Raw genomic sequence first — 14,632 nt, 5'->3', positions numbered from 1 at the left:
AATCATAGAACTTGTAATATTTGCCTTGGCTGTGGTATGTTCTCCATCAAAAATTAAGAGAAATTAAAAACTAAGCTATATAAGAATTTCCAGGTACACATGAGAATCTTAAAATGGACAGTATTAAGATTTTTCTTGGATACAACAGATGTTGATCCCTAGTTTTTTATGTAAATTTTCCACAAATATATCACCCACAAAACTGTATGAAATATGTCTGAAACAATATTTTGGACAAGGTACTTGAAGGAGGTACTTGAAAGCTTGAGAGGAAGATATCTTCAAAAAATACATTGATGGTTTTCATAGACAATAAGCACTGCTCAGGAGAGACAGAAGTGTTGATGAGCAATCGAAATTGCCATTGCAATGACTCAATACAACAATCCTGGAAGAAAGTAATCCATTAATTTCAACTGCATTCATGTATATCCTGAAGCATTTTACTATAAGAACTACAGCACAACTGCTCAGCCCTATGTTCAGTTGAGATTGAAAAAACTATGGCAAAAATCCCTGATTCAAAGGCAATAAACTTTCAAAAGCTCCATTGCTCAGTGGAAGATGCCCTGTGATGGCTGAATTTTGAAGCCAGTACAAAAACATCAACCAACCCACAGCTGAGCAGAACCCTACACTCCTTTTTCAAATTAGCTGCATATACTTTTTTTTAGTGTTAGGTTTCCTTTAACTCACAGTTTGGATGAATAATAGGTGTTTCTAGCTAGTGTGGATCTTTTCCCACAGGTCACCTCAAACACAAATCAGCTTTCGTTTAAACTGGTTTAATCAGGGTTTTCAAATCTCCAACCCATAGCACCTGAGTCACTGCTAAGCTTGCCATGAGATCTTGCCAAACATGTACAAAAGAATCAATTTTCTGCTCAGATTCATGTTTCCAGTGATTTGGTTGGAGTTTGGGAATGTGTTGTAACAGTGTCCACTACAAAATCGGTGTCTCTTCCCATATCGTTAGACAGATGGACAAGCTGGCAGACAGGACCAGGCTAGTTTGGGGGCAGGGACAAAAATAACACGATCATATTTCAACTCATTGTTCAAGTTTAATGAGTTCTGCCATAGCTCCAGCACTAGAAGGTTATTGTGAGGGAAAAACAAAGGGACCCTTCTTTTGTCTTTCTTCTCAAACTATCAGGCCCCATTACTGAAAATTAAGGTTCAATAAAATTCGTATTCAGAGATAATTAGCGGACAGCTTTGTGGTGAGGCGGATAATATGACCAAAGTGCTGGTTCACAGCAGTGTGTGCTGAAGTGTGAAAGAGCCAGTTCTCTGTTGCTGCTTCTGAGGTCATACCCCCTCATCCTGCATACAATGTGGCAGTCAAAATGCAGCATTCTTACCTGCTGTGATAAAAAATACACCAAAGCAAATAAATTATTTCAATCCCCCTCCCCCTCGCAGTTTTTTTTTTTTAAACAAAGCTAGATCATTAGTAATAAACTATGACTTCATTAGAATGTTCCACATAACAGGATTACAGAGGAATGTGTCAATAACTGGCAAAGGTTTGTCTTTCATTAATTAACACCTTTGTATGAATACAAACTTGTTATCCTCACTTTTTATAGGTGAAATATTACCATTAAAATTAGACCTTTGGCTTAAAAAAAAATTCTTGATGGTGTTAATTTGTACAACTGAACATTCTCCAAATATTGTTTAGGTTTGAAAAGAAACAAAATTTGAAATCAGGCAGTATTTCAGGAAGAGTGCTTTTCTCTGCACTAAGGGAAAGTTTCAGAGTTCTACTCTTTTATGTATATGTATGCAGAAGTGTGTACATATGCTCATTCTCTCCATAAAGGAAAATATTTAAGGAAGTAACTAATTAAGTATTTGTCCTGATTTTTTTGCTTAGCAGAAGTGCACATTAACTACTTCAGCTTTACTTTTCTCATCTGTCACTGAGGAAACAGTTCATAAGCTTAGGGACACTGTAATATTGCTGTTTATCCCAACACGCAAATGTCTTTGTGGACAGACAGCAAAAAGCAAATTCTGCCTCAAAAAGTAGAGTATTTTTTTTAAGTAGAAACACGGTAATGTTTATTTTTAGCAGTTTCACCTGGTAGCTTATAAATGTCACTTTTAGCATTCACAAAGACATTCCTATGCTTAGTGGGGTCCTGGCTAGAACTACCTCCTTAGATACTGATATTGTTTCACCACTGTCATGTTTATTTGGATCACCAAATGATTTACAGGAGAGATCCCATTACCAAAGGATGTGCAGGTGCTTAATCTCACTTTACCTGAAATATCTGTGGGATGATCTAAAATAATCTTCTCTTTTTGAGGGTCATAATATCTTCTGTTTTGGAAGCTTTGGACCAGAATTCTATGTGATCTGACACAGGCTTTTCCTATGGAATCATTTCCAAAAGGTATGAAATAGTTATGGTAAACAAGATATCAATAAACTGGCATTTTCTCACCCCTTTCCCAGGGGTTTCTGGGAAGGTGGGTGGGGTGATATTTGATGTGAGCTGTTCTGCAGGAGTAACTGTATATTCCCAAGTACTGATGTTTTCCTAAATCTCTATTTCACAATTCACTGCACAATAAGCATATTCTCAAAAAAAAACTCAATAAGAAAAAATCAGGTCACATTTCTTTTCTGTTTTGTTTAGGAAAAGGTAGTATGTGATGTTGCTTTAAAAACCTGAATGGAAATATACAAAAGCAATGTTGGATTTGTCATCTGTATCCCAGAGACTTTCCATTAGATTAAATTTGAAAAATGGCTTCAGATAATAGTGAACTCATTAAAGCAGGTCAATTTTTTTTATCCACCAAAAAAATCAGTTTTATGATTAGTGAAGAAAAGAAGGTCTCCATCATTGTTTTTCAGGAGGTGGCTCTTTGAAATTTCACAGACTTCGAGATTTTTCAGACTCTTGGTGTTTGTTTTTTTTTTTAAATAACAGTTTGCTATGGGACAATCTCAGCACCCTACAATACAAGGCTGAACTCTTACTGATTAAAGTGGAACTTGGTTTATTAACGTTACATAAGGAAGCACTTTCATCTGCATTTCAGTGTTAGTGAACTTAGTATGTGATTAGAAAAGGAGGATTAAGGTTGTGTCTACATTAGCAAATAATTCAGTATGATAAGAATAAATCAGTAGATCAAAGCAGTCAATGCTCTTGCTATGTGGTTCAAAGTTTTTGCTTCCATCCAGGTTTAGTATGATATCCTGGTCTGAACATCCTCATTGCACGCGTGGTTCAAAGTCACCTACTCAATGTCCAAATGCTTATGGCTGCGCTAGGGCATATATTACACTCGGTGAACATCTGAAGAGGAGAACCTCACTTTTCTCTGAAATCCATCTTGTGGGCATCTAGTTTGCAGAAACCAAACTAAACTGCAGAACAAAACGAAGCACAGTAACATGAGGAAAACAAGGGAATATAAACCAAAATGTGAGTATGATGCAGCCTAAAAGTGCCTTCTAGCTAGATGAACACAGGGTATAGTAATTCTTGGATGTAAATGGCTCTCTGAGCCCTGTGAAACTCCCTCAACAGTGTAGTATTCAGCCATTAACTTTCTTGAAACCAAGTCCTGCAGCTCCCCCTGCTCCAAAGCAAGGAGTCAGGCTGAAAACCCTCCTGCAGCATGCTGTATACACTTCAGTAAGCCCAGCATTTTCAGTTCAACTCCTTCAGAAACATGCTAGAGAAAACATATGATATAGACTAAAGTCTGCAGGCACATTAAACTTACCAGGGATTATGTGTTGGGTACATGAAAGTAAATTACAGAGGTCAGCAATATTCTACCACCTTACAGTGGCATCTCAAGAGCAATTTCCAACACAATGAGGCCCCCTCCTCAGTCCGTGCAGCATAAAGCCATGAACCCTCTGTACAATGCCTTTCTGGAAAAAGCCCTGTGACAAGCTGATAAGCCCTGCCAAGGAGTTCATAAGCCATCAGTGATTATTAGTTCGGGACTGCTGTCCCTCAAACTTAGATATACTGCTTCTAGGTCTGAGCAAGTTCACCAGCAGTAGTCATCTTGGGTGTCTTTGCACCCATGGTGAAGACATATTTACTGCCTCCTGTCAGTGCTTGAACTGCACCTTCCCCAAATCCTTAGGCCAATGATATTATTCTGTACTCTCTTCTTTTTCTGGAGATCTCCTTCAAGCAATTCAAGCCAGAATATGCAGTTGTTTCTTGTAAGAGAGTAAAGCAGTTTTCTGACTACATGAGGACCAACATTAGCTATGTTTGAGTTGCAGTTCAACTCAACAGGATGAGTTGAACTACAGGATTTTGGTGTTTTGATTGGTTTTTTTGTTTGTTTTGGTTTTGTTTTTAGGGGGTTTTTTGGGTGTGGGTTTTTTTGGTTTTTTGTTTTGTTTTGGTTTTGCGGGGTTTTTTTGGTTTTGATTTTGGTTTTGGTTTTTTTGTTGATTCATTTCCAACAACACAACCTCCTATAATACTTAATAATGTCATTGTGGTGACTTTAAAATTTTCAAAGAGTTGGTGGGATCTGAAATATTTTGATATTTCTGTAGTCCCAAGGTTTCACATCTGTCACTCAGTATTGGCAACTAGTTTGTGCGATGAAAACAATTGCAATAAAGCATGCATAGATCAGAGCTGTGCTCCCCCTTGCAGTCATCTTCTGTTTGCTTTAACAATGATTACTTAAGAGTGAAATTTAGAATTTTAGTCTCACTGCAATAGAAGCATTACCTAAATAAAACCATATCATTCTGTATATCTTTTAAGGATGAAGTGAGATTGGCAGGTATTTTATCCAACTGCTGTGCATAGTATAATATACTATTCCACAGTTTCTCAGTTGCTCATTCATTTGATGCCAGTCAATTTTCATAAACTGAAAACAGAACAAAGAGAACAAAATCAGGGTTCAAACCAAACTCCAAACAAAATCAACTGTGTTTTCAGAAAATTAGATCAAGCTTCAGTTTTAAAGTTAAATAAATTTCATTTATGATGAATGCTGAAAAATATCTGGTTTTACAAATTTATTTTTTCAAAAAAGGATGAAAATGATTTTATATATGTATGTATATTAAGGGTAGTGCACTGTATATCAGAAATATATCTGAAAGTCTGTCAGTGGAAAAGGGCTGATAAATTCCACACAGGAATGCAAATCTCTTGCACTGTGTGAATGAAAACCTTTTCTATTGCCTCTCTCCTAGATGCACTTTAGTTGTGGAACTAGGGGCTGCTTACCACAGTCCTATGCCAGAGTTATGCCCTGCAAGACAAGGTGCACTCTGGATCCATTCCTACCCACCCCCCTTGCATGGCTTGCTCTTTCTTGCTGCAGAAAACTAACTGAAAGCATACAGCCTGAACTCAAGGCAAAGCTAAGCCTCTCACTGATGATGACAAGGTGCCAACATAATGTAGACCTCAACCTATTATGTCAGTCAAGATTCCCCAAAAAATTTACAGGATGTATTAGATCTGGTTGAGATGGAGTTAATTTTCCCCACAGTAGCCCTCACAGTGGTGAGCTTTGTATTGATAGATAGAAAGGTGTTGGTAACACATCTACTGCTGAGGAGTGCTCCACAGCATCAGGGCTGTCTCTCCACCATTAGCCCCATCTGTAGACCAGGGTGGACAAGGTCTTGGGAGGGGACACAGCCCAGACAGCAGACCCAAACTGACCAAAGAGATAGTTCATACCATATGACATCTACTCAGCAATATAAGCTAAGAGAAGGAGGATGAGTAGGGTAGGGGGGTGGGGTATGGGCATTTGTTATTACCAAATTTGTCTTCTAGAGGAAATTCTATGCAACCTGAAGCCCAACTTACTGGGAAGTGGCCGAACATTACCTGCTGATGGGAAGCAGAGAAGAAAACCTTTTTTCCTTTGGTTCTGTGTGTGGCCTTTGCTTTTGCTTTATTAAAATGCCTTTATCTGATCCACAGATTTTTTTCAGTTTTATTTTCTCTCCACCCCATCCTGCTGAGGAGAGTAGTGGCAGAGCGGTTAGTGGCCATCCATCTAAGACCAACCCACCACATAGCAGATCCCAGGGCAGATGAGACTGAACTTGCCTGTATACTTAATGTGCTGTAATGTGGTGGGATGACACATCTTTAGCCACTGAAAACAAATCTGAGGCAACTGTTCTGCTAGATACCTTCAGTTTAGAAAGGCCAATCTTTTCTCTTACAGCAAGTACTTGGAGACAATACTGCAAATATGTCACTGCATGGTTTGACACTGGCAACTCGCCTGTCCTACAATGCACAACTCCCTGCATTTTGGACTGCAGAGAAGCAGCACAAAATGTTCAATGCTCTCTTCCACATTAGCCGAGATGCGACTTTGTCCCGTACGTTATGAAGCAGGCCTCCACCAGAGAAACACCTGATTTACAAAGGATACATCCAAACTCCTGATACTTCACGAATGTTGGCATACCCCCAAACTACTTCTGGCAAGCTGCTGAGGGCAAACCTGGATCCAAAACCTCTGGAAGGTTCTGCCATTGCCACTGACCAGGTTTTCACAGAAAAAAAATATTTCAGATATTCACCATATATTCTGAGTTGGAAGGGACCCACAAAAATCAGGCAGTCCACCACTGAAGTGAATCACCCATAAGGGGATTGAACCCACAACCATGGTGTTATCAGCATCATGCTCTAACTAACTGAGCCAACCCATTTCATCCTCCTGATATGTGAAGATATAGTCCTAAAACTTATGTTTTCAGGTGGGAAATGCCCTTTTTCTCTTGACCTCCACTCATGGGTCTACAGGATGAACTGGCAAGTCTTCCCTGCAGCATCAAAGTCTTCTCAGTGTAGAAGGACGGGTGGAGTTTGGAGTCCCTGGTACAACAGGAACAAAACCATTGCAACTCTAAAGGATACAGATAAATTCTGATGTGAACAACATTTTAAGTAGTGCATAAAATCAATTCCTATTGATTAATATTAATTTAATAAACCAGCAATCAGTTGCTATGAAAACAAGAAGAAAGCCAATGCCCTGTTTCTGAGTAAATTATACACTGTAAACAGATTCTGAGAGATGCAAATAGTGTCTGGTTTCACTTTTCTTTAGCAGGAGGTTTGAATGATAAATGTGTCAGCCTTACAGTATTAAAATTTTTAAATATAAAGGTAGGTAATGAAAGAATAATGTCTATCCCCTGGGATTACAGTCCACCCTCTATCACAGCATGTAGATGGCAGGTATCCCTTGCTAGCCTGGCGCTCACTTTCAGGAGTTTGAGGCACCTGACTGCAGGGAGGGTAGGAGTTACTGCAATCCTTGCAGAACAGATCTCTTTAGAACAGCTTGGGGAATTTGATTATGTGAAACTGTAACAAAATTACCCTGTGAAGTCCTGAAAAAAGGTAAGGCAAAAATAGCTAGGGAAATGCCTTGAGTTACTAAAAAATTTAATTTACTATGCATTAATTATTGGTTAATTAAGTTCAGTATCTCTCTCAAAGTTTCACTGGCATTCAGATCTTTGGTGGTTTCGATTACTTTTGCTCACTGACAGGATAAGGGTGTTTTGGAAGATAAAGGGCAACACAATCTTTGTGCCATTGATTCTTTGTAGATATAATATAAAAAATTACTCCCACCGGAATTGTGGTTCATTTAGTGAAACTTAAAGTTTGTAAAAAGATTTATTTTCTGATTGGTAATTCATTCTTTAATTTTTTGATGGGATGTCTGTAAACAGTTTATCTCTCCTTTTCTTTTAAATTTATATTTAGTGAGCACAAACAGCACACCAAAGCCACAATCATGTTCACCTAGTGCTGGATAATCTGCTGACTTTCTGATTGCCTGATTGGATCCGAAAGAATTATCCTTTCTCCTCAGAACCAGAGATGCAGGAAATGAAGATAAAAGGTAGTGTTTATAGTTATAAAATAAAATGAGCTGAAGAAAAGGAATAACAGATCACAGAACTATGATTGTGTCTCACCTTGTCTGAGATGGCAGACATCATGCAGCTTCTAAGGTGGCATCAGGTCTCATGTGTAATCACTGATTTTATGAAGGCTGGCATTAATTTAAAAAAAAAGACTAGCAAGTACTCTGCAGTGTACTAACTGCTTTCCTGTAGATACAAAGGTATAAATACCAACACTCAATCTTGCAAGTTTTGACCTAACTCCGTTATTTCACAGTCACAAATAGAACTGCTTGTAAGCCACAGCATGAGGACAGTTCTCCTATGCATTTGCACAGCTGCCCTGACAGCTGGAATAGGAGGCCAGTAAATATTTCCCTTTTGCTACCATGTGAAAACAAGTAAGAAAAAAGTTCCTTATGTTGGTTTAGTACCCTTGATGTTCTTCATTCCTCAACAGAAAACAATTCAAAAATACAGCAGTTGAGAAGTCAATGGTAAAAGGTTAACTTATTACACCCCTTTAGGGATAAAAGTATCTAATAAAAAAAAAATTGAACCAGAATCTTAAATTAGTATGTGATACAGTGTAGAGTGTCATTCCAGTTCAGAATATTCTATTTCTCGTGGAGTAGTTATTTGAAATAAACCTGATAGCGCCAAGTTTCATTATATGGAGCCCTACACTACATCATTTTCTGTTCCATAACATCAGAGAAGTGTTCAAAAATCAGTACAAAATACATTGTTACTGAAGCCTTCAACTTGCCTGCTTGCATTTTAAGTTTATCGGGATCAGTAGCTGGCCCAAGTAACATTTTCTGTATTAGACTGTTCAGAACAGATTTGGAAAGCTAAAGTTCCTCTGTGTGTGCTGCTGCATGGGTCTGTAGTGTTTTTGTACTTTTTATAGGTCTATGGCAATTCATGAAGAGCAATAGTGATACCTGAAACTCTGAGCAATGTGGCTGTTCTTAGTTCAAAACTATAACATCTTGTAATATTAGAAACATGGTAGCTGAAGTCATTCCAAACTTGTGAAAAACTGCATGAAAATAGAGACAGCTGGTAAATAAGAGAGGTGGAACTACAACAAATACTTACAACAGGTAGCCTCTGCAACCTGAGCCCGTGGGCTTCTTTCAAGGAACAAATAAAAAGTCCTACAGTTACAAAAACACAGTTCTAAATTATTGTTTGCTGAAAACAAGCAAACTCATCCGATTAAAATTTTTAACTATCTAAGCTTCTCTCTGTGCCTGCATGATATGGACTTAGCTGGGTTTTTTTTATCTTTTTACATCTTCTCTTCACTGGGCAAAGCAGAATTTGCTGTTTCCACATAAAGGTCATTAGTAGCCTGAAGGTCTATGCAAATCCTTCACACCAAACACTGATAACATTAGAATGCAGTGAGTGATAAAAGAACTAAAGAAATTAAGATTAGAAACTACTCTAAGTAAAAAAGTTGTGGGGGCTAGCAACTTGTCAATACGTTTTCTCTGTGGACGGTCATAACTTGTGTGCTTTTATAGCCAAGTTCAGAGTTGTCTTCAAGAGCTGCAAAATCCTTCCAGGTGAGCATCACAGAAGTTCAGTTTGGATTTTACAATGTTCTCTTCCTGGTATGCTCCTTTGTCATTCTTTTTTGAAGACATTGACCATATGATGATATTCAAATGGCCAAGCGTTTACAATTTCCAGATCTGCCAAATAGCGAATCAACCTTTATAATTAAAGGTGACAAGCTGACAGGGAAAATGAATGTAAAATTATATACGTATATGAATTTTTATGTCAGATTGCCGTCTGTGCACTTGTTTTTTCTTTGTCAATAGCCGAAGGCTCATTTCTCTGTACTAGAAGTGCATTTTATATCGAGGCCTTCAGACAGCTCCCCTTCGCCCTAGTGAATTTGCTGATTAATTTTGGATGCTCCTCTTAATTAACACCCCAAAGGAAGTCTAGATTTTCTAGCCTATATTCCATGTAAAACAAGTGAATCTGAAGAACAATGACCTAAGGAGACAGGCGCGCTCTGTCCGAATGACATTACAAGAACATTGAATATCTCACAAGTCAGGACCTGGTCAGGCAATGCCTAGGGAAAATGTAGGCCTTTAATCAGGGCAGAAATGAGATTCATATTAGTCCAATTTCATTTTCTTTATTGCTGACAAAGAGAGGCTGGGATGGATGCCACCTGACAGTTGAAACATGGTGCTCCTACGCAGAAGCGGGTGCCTCTGGCCTTGATTAATAATTGGTACCATTTTGACTTGCGGGCAGATAAGTTGATGATGGATGAGAGAAAAAGAGTGAAGTGATTTATTATAAAATTAGGATAAAATAACGAACTGGCTAATTGCACACAAGCCTCATAAAGTGTAGCTGTGGAGTCAGAAGTGCAATGCCAGGCAGCAATAATTTCCACCTCAGTTTTCACAATGAGATCTTAAAGCAAAAAAAGATAGAGACAACTCTTACGTATGCATGTGATTTATGCAGAAAAACCCTTGCCCATTCTTCTTCTTCAAGCAAATAAAATATTGAGTCTTGTATTTCAGTTCTTATTATAACTGTTGCACAAGAAAAGAGAACAGTAGAACTAAACAGGCCACGTTAAACCAACTGTTGCTTCTTTGTTAAAGCTAATAAAACTTTGTAGTTCTTGAATTTTTTTGCATACTTTATCAACATAAAAATATCTAAAGTTTTGAAACTGAGTTGCATACATGTTTAAATCAAAATTCAACTCAGAAATCAACTTATAAGGTCTATTGGCACCTGTAGAAGTGTTCAACCCTCTTGATAGCTATCACTTTTCCAGTACGCTTTTTGATGCTTTGAACTTCCAAATCTGTGCTCTGATAGCTATTTTAGAAGCTGAATCACTTACTGCTTGCTATTTTATGCTGCCTGTGTCCAGCCGAGTACAACTGCAGATTAAAAAAGCATGTCATAATATCCATTTGCTGTTTGTAACAAATATTTCTTTTGTTGTTGTGAATCAATGTTATTATATACATTTTTCTCTACAAGAAAATACATTTACAAATGCCTGGTCATTTTCTCTTGGAAATTTTGAAAGCCTAACCTTTTCCTTGAAAAGTTTTGCTTCTAGCAGTGCCAATCAACACCCAACTGCTTTTTTCTGCAAGGTCAACTATTAAAAAAGCTGAAATTACTAAACTAAATACAACTGCAACAATATTGTCCAAATAAGATGGGTTCAGTCATAAAATTGAAAATTAATGTAGCATGGGGAGCTAAAATTTAATTTTCATGTAATTGATTTCTATTCTACTGCTAAGAGAAAAATGTGGCAATTTCTCCTTATATTCCACAAATTTACAGAAACTGAATTTTCCATGCCAATTAGGAGACAGGATTTTCAAATAATAATATGCAAACACTTCATTTTGGTTCAAAAGCCACAGTCATTGCTTAAGAGCATTAAACTTTTTCTATGTTCCTGAAGAAAAGTAAAACTTGTATCCACTATTATATCCCTTAGACAACTACTACAAAGTTTCATAACTAATCCCTTCTTAACTGCATACTATTTATTTTTGGGGGAGATTTGAGAAAAGTTAATCTGAATTAATTTCTAAAGTGAATTATTAAACTACATCAATTCCACATGAAATTTTGTTTCAGAATTTTAAGGTGTCTCTAACATGACATAGCTTCATGAATTAGATTAAACTGAATTAAGACTGTTTTCAAATAATAGTATCCGCCATTTACTGAAACACAACTTTAAATTCTTTTTAAACGCATGTCACTGTTTTATCTGGTCTAACTTTTTCAAGAGTCTCCTATTCAAAAACCTTTTCATATTGATTCAATTAGAGTTTACTTGGAGAAAAAATATGTTAGGTGAAAGGTTAGTTAATAGAAAAATTACATGCTTTTTTGTCTAATTCTAAAATTATAAAATTTATCATCATCTTTGTAAAAATATGAAGGCTACATCCCAACATGACAATAGCAGCATAGACTTGAGAAAAATACATATTGCTGTGAAAGAGGAGATAAGATAGTAATAGTGTCTGTGCTGTGCTTGCAAACTGCGTGAATGTCTTCTCACCCTGAATACATGTGCTCTTTCAATATCTCATAGATTTGGAGTTTCAGAATAAAAGGAAATAATTTTAATTAACTGCACTGCTTTTAAGACCATGAGGTAAATGATGCTGCAAAGACCAATTTGTGCTCTGAGCCCCACCTGCTCTGTATTCGAGAAGCAGCAGTATGGCTGGCTGTGAAAAAGACACTCTTCTATCATCCACGTTGTAAGAGGTGTTCAGGCCATCACGTCCCTTGCTTGTATGAGTTTGGTGCCAGGCATGAACTAACTCCATATCTTTGCTACCTTGCCTCTGCTCCCTTTGCTACCACTGGGAGTCATGTGCCTGGCAGATCCAAGGCTGGCCATTCTCCATGCTGCAAACATGAAAGCATGGGGGTGGCATCACTAATGTCTGGGAGTCTTATGGCTGAAACAATAACGTAACATCAAAGGTTGGGACAGCTGAATGCTTACTTCCAGATTATTGAAAGACATCTGAGAGCAACTTCAAGATAAGAAGGAAAATTGAAGTTTATTTCCTCTGCAGAGAGAAAATTAGAAAGACAAAAGCCCAATTAGAACTCAATCTGACTACTGTCACCAAAGATAGCAAAAAAGGTTTTTACAAATACATTAATAACAAGAAGAGGGCCAAGGAGAGTCTCCTTTATTGGATACAGATGGCAATACTGCCACCAAGGATGAGGAAAAAGCTGAAGTACTTAATGTTTTCTTTGCCTCAGTCTTTAACAGAAAAATCAGTTATACTCAGGGTACCCAACCCCTGAGCTGGTAGACAGGGACAGGGAGCAGAATAGACTCCTCATAATCCAGGGGAAGTAGTCGTGACCTTCTGAGCCACATAGACACAAGTTTATGGAGCCAGATGGGATCCACCCAAGGGTATTGAGGGTGTTAGTGGAAGAGCTCACCAAGCCACTCTTCATTTACTACCATTATTGGTTAACCATGGAGGTCCCAGACAACTTGAGGCTAACCTGTGTGACAGCCACATACAAGAAGAGTTGGAAGGACAATTCAGGGAACTACAGTCCTGTCTGTTTTACCGCTATGCCAGGGAAGGTTATGGAACAGATTATCTTGGGTGCTTTCACCCGGAACATGCAGGACACCTAGAGGATCAGGCCCAGCCAGCATGGTTTCATGAAAAGCAGGTCCTGCTTGACCAGGTGACCCACCTAGTAGATGAGGGAAAGGTTGTGGTTGTAGTCTACCTAGACTTTAGTAAAGTCTTTGAAACTGTCTCCCACGGCATTTTCCTGGAGAAGCTGGATGCTCATGGCTTGGACGGGTGTACTAGGTAAAAAAATGGATGGATGGCCAAGCCCAGAGAGTGGTCATGAACAGTGCTACACCCCACTGGCAGCCAGTGACAGTTGATATTCTCCAGGGCTCAGTTTTGGAGCCAGTCCTCTTTACTATCGATTATCAGTGATCTGGACAAGAGGATTGAGTGCACCCTCAGTCAGTTTGCAGATGACACCAAGTTGGACAGGAGCGTTGATCTGTTGGAGGGCAGGAAGGCTCTGCAGAGGGATCTGAACAGGCTGGATAGATGGGCCAAGGTCAACTGCATGAGTTTCATCAAGATGAAGTGCTGGGTCCTGCATTTGAGTCACAACAACCCAATGCAGCACTACAAGCTTGGCGCAGAGTGGCTGGAAAGCTGCCCGGTGCAAAAGGACCTGGGGGTGCTGGTCAACAGCAGCTGAACATGAACCAGCAGACTTCCCAGGTGACCAAGAAGGACAGTGGCCTCCTGGCTTGCATCTGCCAGGAAATAGTGTGGCCAGCAGGATGAGGGCAGTGATAATCCCCTTGTTCTTGGAACTGGTGAGACTGCACCTCAAATCTTGTTTTCAAATTTGGGACCCTCACTACTAGAAGGACATTGAGATGCTGGAATGTGTCTAGAGAAGGACAATGGAGCTGGCAAAACCTCTGAAGCATTAGCCCTATGAGGAGTGGCTGAGGGAGCTGGAGTTGTTTAGCCTGGAGAAAAAGTGGTTGAGGGTTTTGTTGTGGTGGGCATTGGCCTCTGCTTCCAGGCAACTAGAGATAGGACAAGAGGACATAGTCTTAAGTTGCAACAAGGCAGATTCAGATTGGATATTAGGAAAAATTATTTCAATGAAAGAGTGGTTAAGGATCGGAACAGGCTGCCCAGGGAAGTGATGGAGCTACCACCTCTGGAAGTGTTCAAAAAACAAAAGTAGACGTAGCATTTCATGGTATGGTTTAGTGGGCATGGTGGTATTTGGTCAAAGGTTGGACTTGTTGATCTTGAAGGTGTCTTCCAGCCTTAATAATTCTGTGATTTTATGATTCTGCTTACCATTTTCTTGAGACTTGGTTTCAGGATTCAGACACAAGAAACACGTCTGCCATGGAACTTAGGTAGCTAGAAAAACAAAAGGAGATCAAATCTCACTGGACCTTGAAGGAAGTGAAAAAATTAAAGAAGTGTGATTCCTTCACACTACTACATTTAAGAGTTGTCTGTAAGAAGTCTAAGTGGGGGCCCTCAAGTGTGATCTGGACTTTGGGCAATCGAATTCAAGAACTAGAAATTAAGTTGTTAGATAGATTTTGTTCAAGCAGGTTTTTTACTATACCTA

At 38.7% G+C, this 14,632-nt stretch overlaps 1 long non-coding RNA gene across 1 annotated transcript; it reads right to left on the bottom strand.

The window, feature by feature from the left end:
- Positions 1-263: 263 nt before the first annotated feature.
- LOC113963806 lies at positions 264-8,077 on the bottom strand. The gene is made up of 3 exons (XR_003532965.1): positions 7,991-8,077; positions 3,757-3,942; positions 264-388 (listed from the first exon to the last, which is right to left on the bottom strand). It is a non-coding gene; the product is annotated as an uncharacterized LOC113963806 (long non-coding RNA).
- Between the last annotated feature and the right edge of the window lie 6,555 nt (positions 8,078-14,632).

Source organism: Neopelma chrysocephalum, unplaced genomic scaffold, assembly GCF_003984885.1.
Source record: "Neopelma chrysocephalum unplaced genomic scaffold, ASM398488v2 Primary Assembly neopelma1_25, whole genome shotgun sequence".
Taxonomy (NCBI): domain Eukaryota; kingdom Metazoa; phylum Chordata; class Aves; order Passeriformes; family Pipridae; genus Neopelma; species Neopelma chrysocephalum.
Note: the sequence above shows the minus strand (reverse complement) of the source record. Positions and strands in the feature narration are given on the sequence as shown.